The sequence below is a fragment of the Pleurodeles waltl genome, chromosome 9 (genome assembly GCF_031143425.1).
Source record: "Pleurodeles waltl isolate 20211129_DDA chromosome 9, aPleWal1.hap1.20221129, whole genome shotgun sequence".
Classification (NCBI taxonomy): domain Eukaryota; kingdom Metazoa; phylum Chordata; class Amphibia; order Caudata; family Salamandridae; genus Pleurodeles; species Pleurodeles waltl.
Genome location: NC_090448.1, coordinates 576570473 through 576583101, shown reverse-complemented (window position 1 = coordinate 576583101; position 12629 = coordinate 576570473). Strand labels below are relative to the sequence as shown.

The window sequence follows — 12629 nt, the reverse complement described above, 5'->3', positions numbered from 1 at the left end:
TCTCCCGACATGTTTTTCAGGATTTATTCCTTCTTCAATAGAGATTAACACTTTAGATGTGAGGGTGCTGGCAATGCTGCTCACAGTCTTCTCAGGTATCTGTACCACTTCACTGTGCAGGTGCACCCCAATGAGCTCATCAGCCCTATAGCTCAGAAAGGACCCAATCAAAACAAGGTGGGAGGGAGTGCACTGCACAGCATACCATCACATAATTTGCTCACATGTGTGAAGTGGCTTATTACAGGCTTACATGCAACGTTTTTCCCCACTTTTGACTATTGGTACTGGTGCACTGACTCGGAGATTGCACTGAAGCCTCCTAACCAGATCTCAGTACCAGTGCTCTGAGCTTGAAAAGTATATGTTTAATTGTTTTATTCCCAATTGGCAAACGTTAACTTACTTGTAAGTCCTACTATCTGGTACCAGAGGTACAGAGGGCCTGTAGGTTAAAGTGTCCCTCATTGATTGCAGCACTTTTTGTGTCATCACAAGCGTGACAAAGTAGAACATGTCTTCTAGCGTGCCCCTGCAGACTTTTGGAACAGTTTCAAACTGCTAACTAAACCTTGCCATTTAAACTAATTGCAAAGTTCACAGCTCCCTTTTTAATATATATAGGTCACCCCTAAGTTATGCCTGTCAGTCCATACTGCTGGATTCTGTTCACTGAAAAGCAGGACATTCGTTTTATATGCCCTAACAGTAAAACCCCAAATTGTCATTTTTACTGCAAAAAGGATAGTAGCCACATTAGCAAGTACAGGATTAAACACTAACAGCTCAGCTGTATTAACTCTGGAATGGGACTACTAAAGCTGGTGCTTCAAGGTATCAAAAGAATCATTAACCTAAAACCAACTTGATGCCCAAATTGAATTTAATGTAACTTTTGAGTAAAAAGCAACTTTAGAAAGTTGCCACTCTGTTGCCCACATTTTCCAGTGGCCATTTGCAGATGCTGGTCACAAGACAGCATTCTGACCTCCAGTATCAGCGCCAGGGAATTTCTTCCCTGGTACTGATAGGAGTCTCGCGGGTTATGATAAGGTCGGCAGCGTTCTACTTGCGTGGCGCTGCTGCTGGCAGCAGCACCACCTTACCACCGTCCGCCACCATGACCGTATCAGGAATTGCGCCAGTGTTCTGGCGGAATTCCAGCTACTGTCATAATATGGCAGACGGTAGGTAGCCACGGCGGCGGTCTTTTGGAGGCCGTCGCCGTGGCGGTAGGTGGGATTTACTGCCTAGGTCATACTGCTAGCCAGGACCCCAGTGCTCATACTTTGTGGCCTGAATGTGTGTCCCTGTGTAGTGACTAACTGTGTCACTGAGGCTCTGCTAATCAGAATCTCAGTGCTTATGCTCTCTCTGCCTTTAAAATTGTCACTATAGGCTAGTGACCATTTTTACCAATTGTAATTGGCACACTGGAACACCCTTAAAATTCCCTAGAATATGGTACCTAGGTACCCAGGGTAATGGGGTTCCAGGTGATCCTTATGGGCTGCAGCATTACTTTTGGCACCCATAAGGAGCTCAGACAAACCCTTCCACAGGCCTGCCATTACAGCCTGTGTGAAATAGTGCACATACTATTTCACAGCCATTTTCACTGCACTTAAGTAACTTATAAGTCACCTATATGTCTAACCTTCATTTACTGAAGCTTAGGTACAAAGTTACTAAGTGTGAGGGCACCCTTGCACTAGCAAAGATCCCCCCACATAGTTCAGGGCCAATTCCCGGGACTTTGTGAGTGTGGGGACACCATTACACACGTGCACTACACATAGGTCAATACCTACATGTAGTTTCACAATGGTAACTCCGACTATGGCCATGTAAGGTGTCTAACATCATGGAATTGTCCCCCCATTCTAAATCTAGTATTGGGGAACCAATTGCATGCATCCTGGGGGCTCCATCATGGACCCCCAGTACTGCCAAACCTGCTCCCTGAGGCTTGCACTGCAGAGGGCTGGGTTCTGCCCTCCTGGGGCCTGAGCAGCTCAGTCACAGGAAAGCAGAACAAAGCATTTCCTTTGAGAGGGGGGTGTTACACCCTCCTCCATTGCAAATGTGTGTTACAGGCTGGGGAGGGGTAGCGTCCCTCAGCCTCTGGAAATGCTTTGAAGGGCACAGCTGGTGCCCTCCTTGCATAAGCCAGTCTACACCAATTCAGGGACCCTCAGTCCCTGCTCTGGCACGAAACTGGACAAAGGTAAGGGGAGTGACCACTCCCCTGTCCATCACCACCCCAGGGGTCGTGCCCAGAGCTCCTCCAGTTTGTCCCAGACTTCAGCCATCTTGTTTTCCAAGGTGTCCGGAAACTCTGGAGGCCTTTGAGTGACCAGTGCCAGCAGGTGACGTCAGAGACCCCTCGTGATAGGTCCATACCTGATAAGGTAGCCAATCCCCCTCTCAGGGCTATTTAGGATTTCTCCTGTGGGTTTTTTCTTCAGATTCTACTTGCAAGTTTACAGCAAGAATCCTCTGCAACTATTGCGTCATCCTCTGACCTCGAATCGACCGCAGACTGCTACAAGAACCGCTGCAACAGCAACAAAGTATCAAGAAGGACTACTTTCCCTCTGCAACCTGAGCTCCAGCCAGCAACTGCAACAGTTTCCATGGTGTGCGCGGTCTGAGGACTCCCTGTCTTCACCATGCACCAGAAGGACCAAACAAATCTCCCGTGGAGTGACGGAGTCACTTCCCTCCTCTTGCAGGCACCTTCTAAGTCGATGACCTGTTCTCTTGGAGTCCTCTCCTGGCGACAAGCTTTCTCCTTGGAACACAAGTGGCGGACCTCTTCAACATATATTGTTCTAAGGTCCTGCTGTCCCAGTTTGGAGGAGGTCAGAGCTTGCCTTCCCAGAGTACGACAGTACCCCTGTGCACCCCGTCTTCTTCACCTCCTGATGCCTCTATGCACTCTTTGTGAAATTCCTTCATGCACAGCCTGGCCCAGGTCCCCAGCACTCTATCCTGCGACGCTCAACTCGCTCAGTTGATCTTCGATGGCGTAGGACCTTCCTTTGTAGTGCTGCATCAATCGCATTTTGCACCTCCTTTGTCCTTGTGTCCTGTGACTCCCGGGGGTGCTGCATGGTCTTCAGAAGGCTCTCTAAAGTACTGAGAGCCCTCTCTGTCTGCTCAGTCTGAGTTGAGACCCCAGGTCCCTCCTAGGCCCGGGCAGCGTCATTTTGACGCAAGCCGCAACCTCGCTTGAACCAAGGCTTGTTGGACAAATCCAGCGCCGAATACTGCCTGCATCCAACAGCTCGATGTGGGACATCTCCTGCACCATGCAGGACCCCACAGCCATCTTCTTTGGTGCTCTTCTGTACTCTTCTTCTTTCCGGAGAATCCACTTTTGCACCATCTTCTAGGTTAGCAGGGCCCCTGTCACTCCTAGAATCTTCTGCGACTTCTAGTCTTGGTGTCCTCTCGTCACAGGTCTTTCGGTCCAGGAATTCACCAGTTGTTGATTGCAGTCTTGCTTGGGTCTTGCAAACTTTCTTATCACGACTTGTAGTGTGTCCTGAGGAAACTTGCGGTTCTTTACTCCTACTTTCCTGGGCTCTGGGGTGGGGTATTTTACTTACCTTTGGTGTTTTCTTACACTCCCAGTGTCCCTCTACACACTACACTTGCCTAGAGTGGAATTCGTGATTCGCATTCCACTTTCTTAGTGTATAGTTTTTTTGCCCCTAGGCCTATTGCATTTTATTGTATTTTCTACTTTTTGCACTATTCTATGGCTGTTTACTTACCTGATTTTGGTTACTAGTGTATATATTATAAATAATACTTACCTCCAGAAGGAGTATTGTCTCTAAGATATTTTTGGCCTTCTGTCACTAAAATAAAGTACCTTTATTTTTGGCAACACCGAGTATTGTCTTTTATTGTGTATAAGTACTGTGTAGCTATAGTGAAATTGCAGGAGCTTTGCATGTATCCTAGTTCAGCCCAAAGCTGCTAGAACACTCCCTACATTTCACTAAGAAGGGATAACTGGACCTGGTATAAGGTGTAAGTACCTTAGGTACCCACTACAAACCAGGCCTGCCTCCTACATTGGTGATGCGGCTGTGGGATAAGTACTTGCAATTGCTTTACCACTTTGTTACTAGTCCGTTTCAAAATGAAACCTGTACTCCAATACTTAGAGCTATATACAATTGAACATAGCAGTAATTTTTCCCTTTCTAAAAAGTTCTTTAAAACTTTCTAAAAGTTGTGAAACGTTTTGAAAAGTATTTTCTTTTCTCTAAAAAGTTAGGCCAAATAGTTTGCTAACTTTTTTTCTTCTCCCTAACCTCTTTCCTACACTATGGGGGTTATTCTAACTTTGGAGGAGTGTTAATCCGTCCCAAAAGTGACGGTAAAGTGACGGATATACCACCAGCCGTATTACGAGTTCCATAGGATATAATGGACTCGTAATACGGCTGGTGGTAAATCCGTCACTTTTCCGTCACTTTTGGGACGGATTAACACCTCCTCCAAAGTTAGAATAACCCCATATGTCTGTTGTAGAGGCTACCCCCAGGGTTGTAAAGACAAAATATGAAAGCTTGAATTTCAAACATTTGAGGGGTCTCTGCTTAGAAAGAAGTTTAGGGATTGCAAAGAACCCCAACACGGAATTTCTCCTGAATCTCCTCCTGCAAGATGACCAAGGACTTCCTACTGGTCAGGTACAGTCAGAGGGGGAGGTAGGGGGCGATTTAACCCCGGTAGATTCAGGAGAGCATTCTGAAGATCCAGGATAGGGTCCTTCTACAGATCTTTCCATGAACAAACCTCCTAGTGTAGCTGGTAGTGGGAACGGGTCACACACAGGTAGGGTACCCTTCACACCTGGAGGCCAGGTAACTAGAGTACTCAAGTTAGCGAAAAATCTTCCTCTGCTAATTCCCATGTCACTTCTGTCTCAGAGGTGTCACACACATCCAACCCTGAGGACCAGTCCCTAGAGAGGGAACTCAGAAAGCTGAGGTTGGAAGAGGCCAGACTGAGGCTACAGCAGCAAAAGTTGGTCTTAGACAGGGAATCTCTGGCTGTGGAAAGGGAAAGGCGGGGTTGACGTTGGGGTTAGTTCCCCATGGTGACAGCAGCAGTAGTTTCAGGAACCCCAGCGTTAGAGAACATACATTTGATTCCAGAAACCTGCACAAAGTTGTACCCCTTACAAGGATGGGGATGACATTTACAAGTGGTTTGCTGCACTTGAGAGGGCTTGTAAAGTTCAGAGGGTCCCCCAAGCACAGTGGGCTGCAGTCCTGTGGTTGTCTTTCACTGGCAAGGGGAGAGACAGCCTCCTGATTCTCAGAGAAGATGACTCAGACAACTACCATGTTCTGAAAAGTGCACTCTTGGATGGAGTAGGCTTAATCACTGAACAATATAGAATCAAGTTCAGAGAGCCTAGAAAAAAGTCTTCACAGGATTGGGTAGACTTTGGGGACTGCTCAGTGAAGGCCTTAGAAGGTTGGTTAAATGGCAGTAAGGTGACTGACTTTGAAAGCTTATATAATCTGATTCTGAGAGAGCATATTCTTAACAATTGGGTGTCTAGTTTGTTGCACCAGTATCTTGTGGACTCAGATCTGACCTCTCCAAAAGAACTGGGAAAGAAGGCAGACAAATGGGTCAGAACAAGGGTGAGCAGAAAAGCTCATACAGGGGGTCACAAGGACAGCAAGAAGAAGGATGGTAAGTCTCATGACAAAGGTGGGGACAGAGATAAAAAATCATCAGAGTCCTTAACAGGCCCACAAAAATCTTATGGGGGTGGTGGGTCCAAATCCTCTTCATATAATCAGAAAAGGCCTTGGTGTTATTTGTGTAAGAACAAAGGCCATTGGGCAAGTGACCCCACTTGTCCCAAGAGAAACACCAAACCTCCCACCACCACAACCCCCACTGCTTCCACTGGTGCCCCTAGTAATAACAGTGGTGGTGGGAAAAACTCTACTAATAGCCAAACAAAGGGTGTAGCTGAGTTCACTTTTGGTAATGTAGTGGGGGATGTTCTAGTTAGGGAGACCACTGAGGCTGTTTTAGTCTCTGATGGTGGCATTGACCTTGCCTCCTTAGTTTCTTGTCCCATTAATATGGATAAGTACAAGCAACTACCCCTAATAAATGGTGTTTAGGTTGAGGCCTACAGGTACACAGGAGCCAGTGTCACTATGGTGATGGAGAAACTGGTTGCCCCTGAGCAACACCTACTTGGTCATCAGTACCAAGTTACTGACGCCCATAACAACATTGTTAGCCACCCGATGGCTGTTGTGAATCTCAACTGGGGGAGTGGGTTACTGGTCCTAAAAAGGTTGTGGTATCCACTGACTTACCTGTAGAGTGTCTCTTAGACAATTATTTGGAAACTTCATCTTGGGCTGAAGTGGAGTTGGAGGCCCATGTAGCCATGCTGGACATTCCAGGGCATATCTTTGCTCTTACCAGGGCTCAGGCCAAGGAGCAAAGAGGACAGGGAAACTTGGATCCTGGAAAAAAGGACCAAGTGCTCCCAAAAACTAGGGGTGAAAACAGCAAACCCTTTCTCCACTATCCCTCCCTCTCCAGTAGATTCCCCTTTTGATGATGAAGAGTCAACTCCCTGTGCAGAAACTACACCAGAGGAGCTTCAAGCTCACACAGCTGAGCTCTTGGGAGAAGGAGGGCCTCCCAGGGAGGAAATGAGTATGTCACAATAGACCTGTCCCACACTAGAGGGTCTAAGACAGCAAGCTGACAAACAGCAAAATGGGGATATCAGTGATTCTCACAGAGTTTACTGGGAGAACAATCTCCTTTATACTGAGGCAAAGGACCCTAAACCTGGTGCTACTAAATGTCTGGTCATCCATTTACAGTATAGGGAATTCCCCCTAACACTGGCACATGATATTCCCTTGGCTGGACATTTGGGGCAACGTAAAACCTGGGACACACTTGTTCCACACTTTCACTGGCCTCATATGTCAGAGGACACAAAGGAGTTTTGTCCCTCCTGTGTGACCTGACAAGTCAGTGGCAAGACTGGTGGCAAACCAAAGGCCCCCTTAATCCCACTGCCAGTGGTTGGGGTGGGCTTTGAGAGGGTAGGGGTTGACATTGTTGGCCTCCTTGGCACTCCTGCAGCTTCTGGTAATAGGTTCATTCTTCTGGTAGTGGACCATGCCACAAGATACCCAGAAGCTATCCCTTTAAGGACCATTACAGCGCCTGCAGTGGCAAAGGCCCTCTTGGGAATCTTTTCCAGGGTGGGTTACCCTAAGGAAGTTGTAGCAGACAGAGGTAGTAACTTCATGTCTGCATACCTCAAGGCAGTGTAGAAGGAGTGTGGTGTTTCGTACAAGTTGACCACCCTTTATCATCCACAAACAAATGGATTGGTGGTTGAGACGTTTAATAAAACTCTCAAAGGCATGATTATGGGACTCTCTGAGAAACTCAGAACGAGATGGAATGTCCTCTTGCCATGCCTCATGTTCGCCTACAGAGAAGTACCCCAAAAAGGAGTGGGCTATAGCCCCTTTGAGCTCCTCTTTGGTCACCCTGTTAGGGGTTCTCCTTGCTCTTGTTAAGGAGGGTTGAGAACAACCTTTAAAACCTCAATACAAGAAAATGGGTTGTGCACCACTATCAGTTGTCAATCACGAATAATAGTTCAGAAGAGTCCCAGTTTGTTAAACATATGGTGACACAAGGTTTCCATAGGTTTCTCCCAAAGGGTTTATTTCATCAGAGACATTTGGTGTCACAATAAATTTGTGAGAACAAACAATGCAGCAGCCAACGCGTTTCGCCCTATACAGTTGGGCTTCTTCAGGGCTGCAAAAATAACAACAAAAAGCCATAAAGTAATGATAAGGTAACAATGGTATTCCTAGTATTACAAAGATCAAAATATATAAAGCAGAATCAGCAGGTTATTATTTAATATAAAGCAAAAAACACTAGTCAAGTGTAATTACGAATTAAATTTAAGCAAGAGAGAGAGTTTCATCAAATAGATCACAATTCTGGTTACAAGTCAACCTCTAGTCATAAGTGGTGGATAAAACCAACAAGGGAAAAAATAGAAAAGAAAGAATTCGCAAAAAAATCGAAAAAGGTGATTTTTAAAGATTTTTGCGTTAGTGGCAAGAAAATGTGCTCGAAGAAAACATGCCGTATAAACTGTAATGAATATGATAGTTGCAGTAATCCCTGCACCATGATAGTGCCAACATCACCATCACAAAATGTTAAGTGAACCATCACCAAGATATAATAACTAAAAACTGAGTAAGACTTAAATAAAAAAGTAGTGAGATGAAAGCTAGGTGAAGATAAAAGTAATAAGAATACGTGTAAGGAAGAAGGGGGGGGATAGGGAAAAGAATAATATACTTGGAAAAAGCACATACCAAGTAGTAGGTTCCAAAGTAGGTTCAAGAATCAATATATAAGATAAGTATAAACACGAACAAAGATTCAATGGGCTAAAAATAAAAAGAGTTGAAAAAATTGAAAAAACTGTACATGTATCAAAAAGAAATAATATAATGTGGGCAAAGTCCCACAAAAGTCAATTAAAATATGTTAACGCGACTATATAAATAAATCGAAGGGCTGTGGTCCAGCCTTACCTAAATTATGTAAATCCAAATTGTTTATACGTTGCAAGTTGTAACCGGCCGGATTTTCCAAATGAAAAGAGAATCGTGAGACGGGCCCGGTCGCGTTGCCACCCGTCGGGTAAAGTGAAGTAAGTAGCGCGTCCAAGTTTAGAGGAAATGCCGGCAAGAATTGCCGAACATTTATGACAAACATCGTGCGTGAGGAGGAGTATAAACACAGAAAAAGGACTATGCCCAAAAAGCGGCATAGTACGGATAATTTAAGTGGCGGCCATTTTGGAGTAGACAAAGCAATTATGTGGTATAATAGTAGGTGAATTGAAATGGACAAACGCTATATATTTGAAAAGTAATTACCATAATTAGGTAATGAAAAAATATATTGAGAGGGCAGAGAAGAAAAACCAAAAGAGGGTAAAAGAAAAAGCGGAAAAATAGGCATAGAGAAAAGTGGGGGGAAGACACTAAAGATCAGGGGAGCAAGCCATTAACTGTGCAAAGTAAAAATAGTGAAGCAGTAACAAAAAGAAACCCAAAAAGAGATGTCATAGACAATAATCTTACAGTGAAAAAGATGACAAGAGTAGGCCAATGGCCTCTAGTATAATGTAATCTCAATTTTACAAAAAATAGGTCTATTAGCATCCAATGAGCATGTACATGCAGACAATATACTATCAGGAAGTAATATCAAGACATGTAATTTAAACCCTAGTACAGTCACAAAACAATGGTTGAAGTTTACATGTGAAGAGACAGTATTTAAGCCTCTATTGTTTTCGCCATTGTTTTGAAAGAAAGTACTAATATTCAGTACTCCACTCGTACAATATTAGTGTATATATTATACAACAATACCATTACAAGAAATGATGAAATTCGTGATCAGTGTTGTGTCCCAACTCGACCGTGCGTAAACGGCAAATCCATGCTGCTTCTTGTTTGCGTAGTTGCAGTTCTCTGTTGCCCCCCCTAGGGTTCAATGGGATATGATCAATCCCATGAAATGAAATTACATTATCACGTAGGTGTGTCGATGTCATATGTGATGATAATGGATACCTAATATCGTTGTTCCTAATGGCTCGTATATGCTCCTGTATTCGATGTTTGAGCTGTCTTTTAGTGCTTCCCACATAGATTTTGTTACATGTACATTTTAGAATATAAATTACAAATTTGGTGTTACAATTAATAAAATGTTTGATAGTAAAAACCCCTGTGTTATTATAACAGAAGGTACTAGTTTTATCCAAACCAAAATTACAAACATTACATTCATGACATGTGTAAAAGTACAGAGGCTTGGTCGGAAGCCAAGTAGAAGGATTAGGTACAGATACATAACTGGGACAAAGCAAGTTTCTCAATGTCATACCTCTTCGATAAGTTATTCGAGGTGTTTCGGGAAGAATCCCTCTGAGTCCATGTAAATCAGTAAGTAAATGCCAATGGCGTTTAAGTATTTTGTAGATGCCCTGGCTGTGGGCCGTGTATCTGGTTACAAAAGACAGACGTTCATTAGTTGAATTCTTTTTACTTTTAGGTTTTAATGACAACGTGTCCTTTCTGGATATACTCATGATACGTTGTTCTGCAGTACAAAGAATCTGGTTCTTGTAACCTCTATTGATAAATCTTTGTTTCACAAGTCTAATTTGTTCGCAAAATAGATCTTCAGTGCTGCAATTTCTGCGCATACGTATCATTTCACCAAAAGGAATATTGTTAATAGTAGAAGACGGATGTGCACTTGTTGCATGTAAAAGACTATTGCAAGACGTAGATTTCCTGTACAAGACACTCTGAATAGAGTTATTGTGAATAAAAAATCTTATATCCAAAAATTCAATACTGTCCTTCCTATAATGAAGACTAAGTCTGACATTATAAGGATTATCATTAAGAAATGCATGATACGAAGTAAGTTGCTGAATGGATCCATTCCAAATTAAAATAATGTCATCTATATACCTCCCCCAGAATACAATAAATTCAGTCCAAGGAGAGGCATGTTTACCCCATGCATGTATTTTTTCGAACCAGCCCATAAAGAGACAGGCATATGAAGGGGCAAATTTGGAACCCATCGCTGTCCCTTGTATTTGTTGAAACCATTTAGTATTGTGTAAAAAGTAATTTTTAGATAGGATTATGTCAATCATATCCAGAAGCATTTGATTGTGGTCATAATGTTCTGCAGAACGAGTATTGAGAAATGAAATGACCGCCAGCAAACCAAATGGTTTTTGAATACAGGTATAGAGACTATTGACGTCCATTGTGACAAATAAAAGGTCATCAGACCAAGGAAAATCTTCAAATTTATTCAGGATATCCTTACTATCCTGTATATATGAAGGGAGATTACAAACAAACTTTTGTAGAAAGATATCCACAAATTCCGATATTCTCTCTGTAGGGGAATCAATCCCAGATATGATAGGTCTACCCTGTGGAAACGAACCTTCTTTGTGGATTTTTGGAAGAATGTAGATACAAGGATATCTTGGATATTTAACAAGTAAGTATTTGTATTCGTGATCAGATAAAAGACCCTGTTCATGCCATCCCCATAGTTTGTTGTTAATGAATTCAGACAGTTCAAAAATAGGGTTACTGGTAAGACATTTATAACATGTTGTGTCAGCTAACTGTCTATCAATTTCATGCATGTAATCACTTGTGTTCATAATGACTACATTTCCACCTTTATCGGCCTCACGAATAACAATTGATCGGTCTTTCCTAAGACTAGTTAGAGCCTTCTGTTCTTCAATGGCAAATTGTCAATTTTCCGCCAGTTAGTATAAGGAACACCCAAAAGTTTATATAGGTCAGATGATACCTTGTCCGCAAATAAATCAATATTACTATGTACAATATTGGGTATAAATTTAGAACGTGGTCTTAGACCACTGGTAACGTTGAGATCCTCCATAATTCCTAAATCTGTCCTAATATTTTCAATGTCTGTCTCACTGCCATTTTGTAAAGACATCAGCAATTGTATATCGTACAAATCCGATATAGATTCAGTCACTGCCTGGGTATTAACAATAGTGGTGTCAATGAGCGGTGATATAGAGGTTTCACTATTGGTAGTCCCCCCAGTGCGAGTAGAAAAATTGTTTCTTAATTTCAGTAGGCGAATAAATTTAAATAGATCAACAAAAATTTCTACCTGATCATTAGTTTGAGTTGGGCAAAAGCCTAAGCCCTTACTAAGTAAATTGCATTCAGTAACATCCAAGGAACGATCGGATAGATTGACAATGGTCAGATCTCCTCCAAGTTCATTACTGTCAAGGGCGGTGGGTCCTAGTCTTTCTTCGAGCGGGTGCGAACCCCTTGTTTTTCTAAACTTTTTTCTCCATTGTTTCCCACCCCTTCTGGTCTTATTTCTCTTCGGTTTGTTTTGGTTCCAAGACGTAGTCGTTCCATTTCGACTAAAAAACTGTTAGCTGAACTGTGGGGAACTTGTTTGGAAGGTTCACTGTCCTGTAAGGTGCTACTATCAATAGAGGACATAGAGCCGCCACTGGAGAGATCAGTATCATTTGTGAATCTGTCACTATTGGTGCGTGATCCAGAAATCTTCACATTGTCGTATTTGCGAGCAAAAGTGTAAATTCTGCCAAGTTTATAGTCAAGATCATCACGCTTGACTTTACGTAATTTTTTATCACAAAGATAGATTTGATAGTCCTCAACTATTTTATGGAGAATCTCATAGTTCTTATTTATTAAATCTTTTTGAGAAACTCCATCGATTTCCCTTTCTAATGTTTCGATATCATCTTGTAGTTTAGCCACTTTTTTGTCAATATGTTTAATTAAAATACGCATCATATTAAATGATGCATTCTGCAAATTGTCCTCCCAATCCTTGAGTGCTTCATCATCTAAATCCTCATATGTAGGGAATATTAAGATTCTAAGACCTCGAGGTCCTTTAAAACCTCCAAAGCAAAACATTGT

At 42.7% G+C, this 12629-nt stretch overlaps 1 protein-coding gene across 1 annotated transcript in view; it reads left to right on the top strand.

Annotated features, from left to right (window-relative positions):
- Window positions 1–12629, top strand: part of LOC138259682 (cytochrome P450 2G1-like) — an 855404-nt gene that overhangs the window by 778494 nt on the left and 64281 nt on the right. The gene's annotated exons all lie outside the window — the stretch shown is intronic.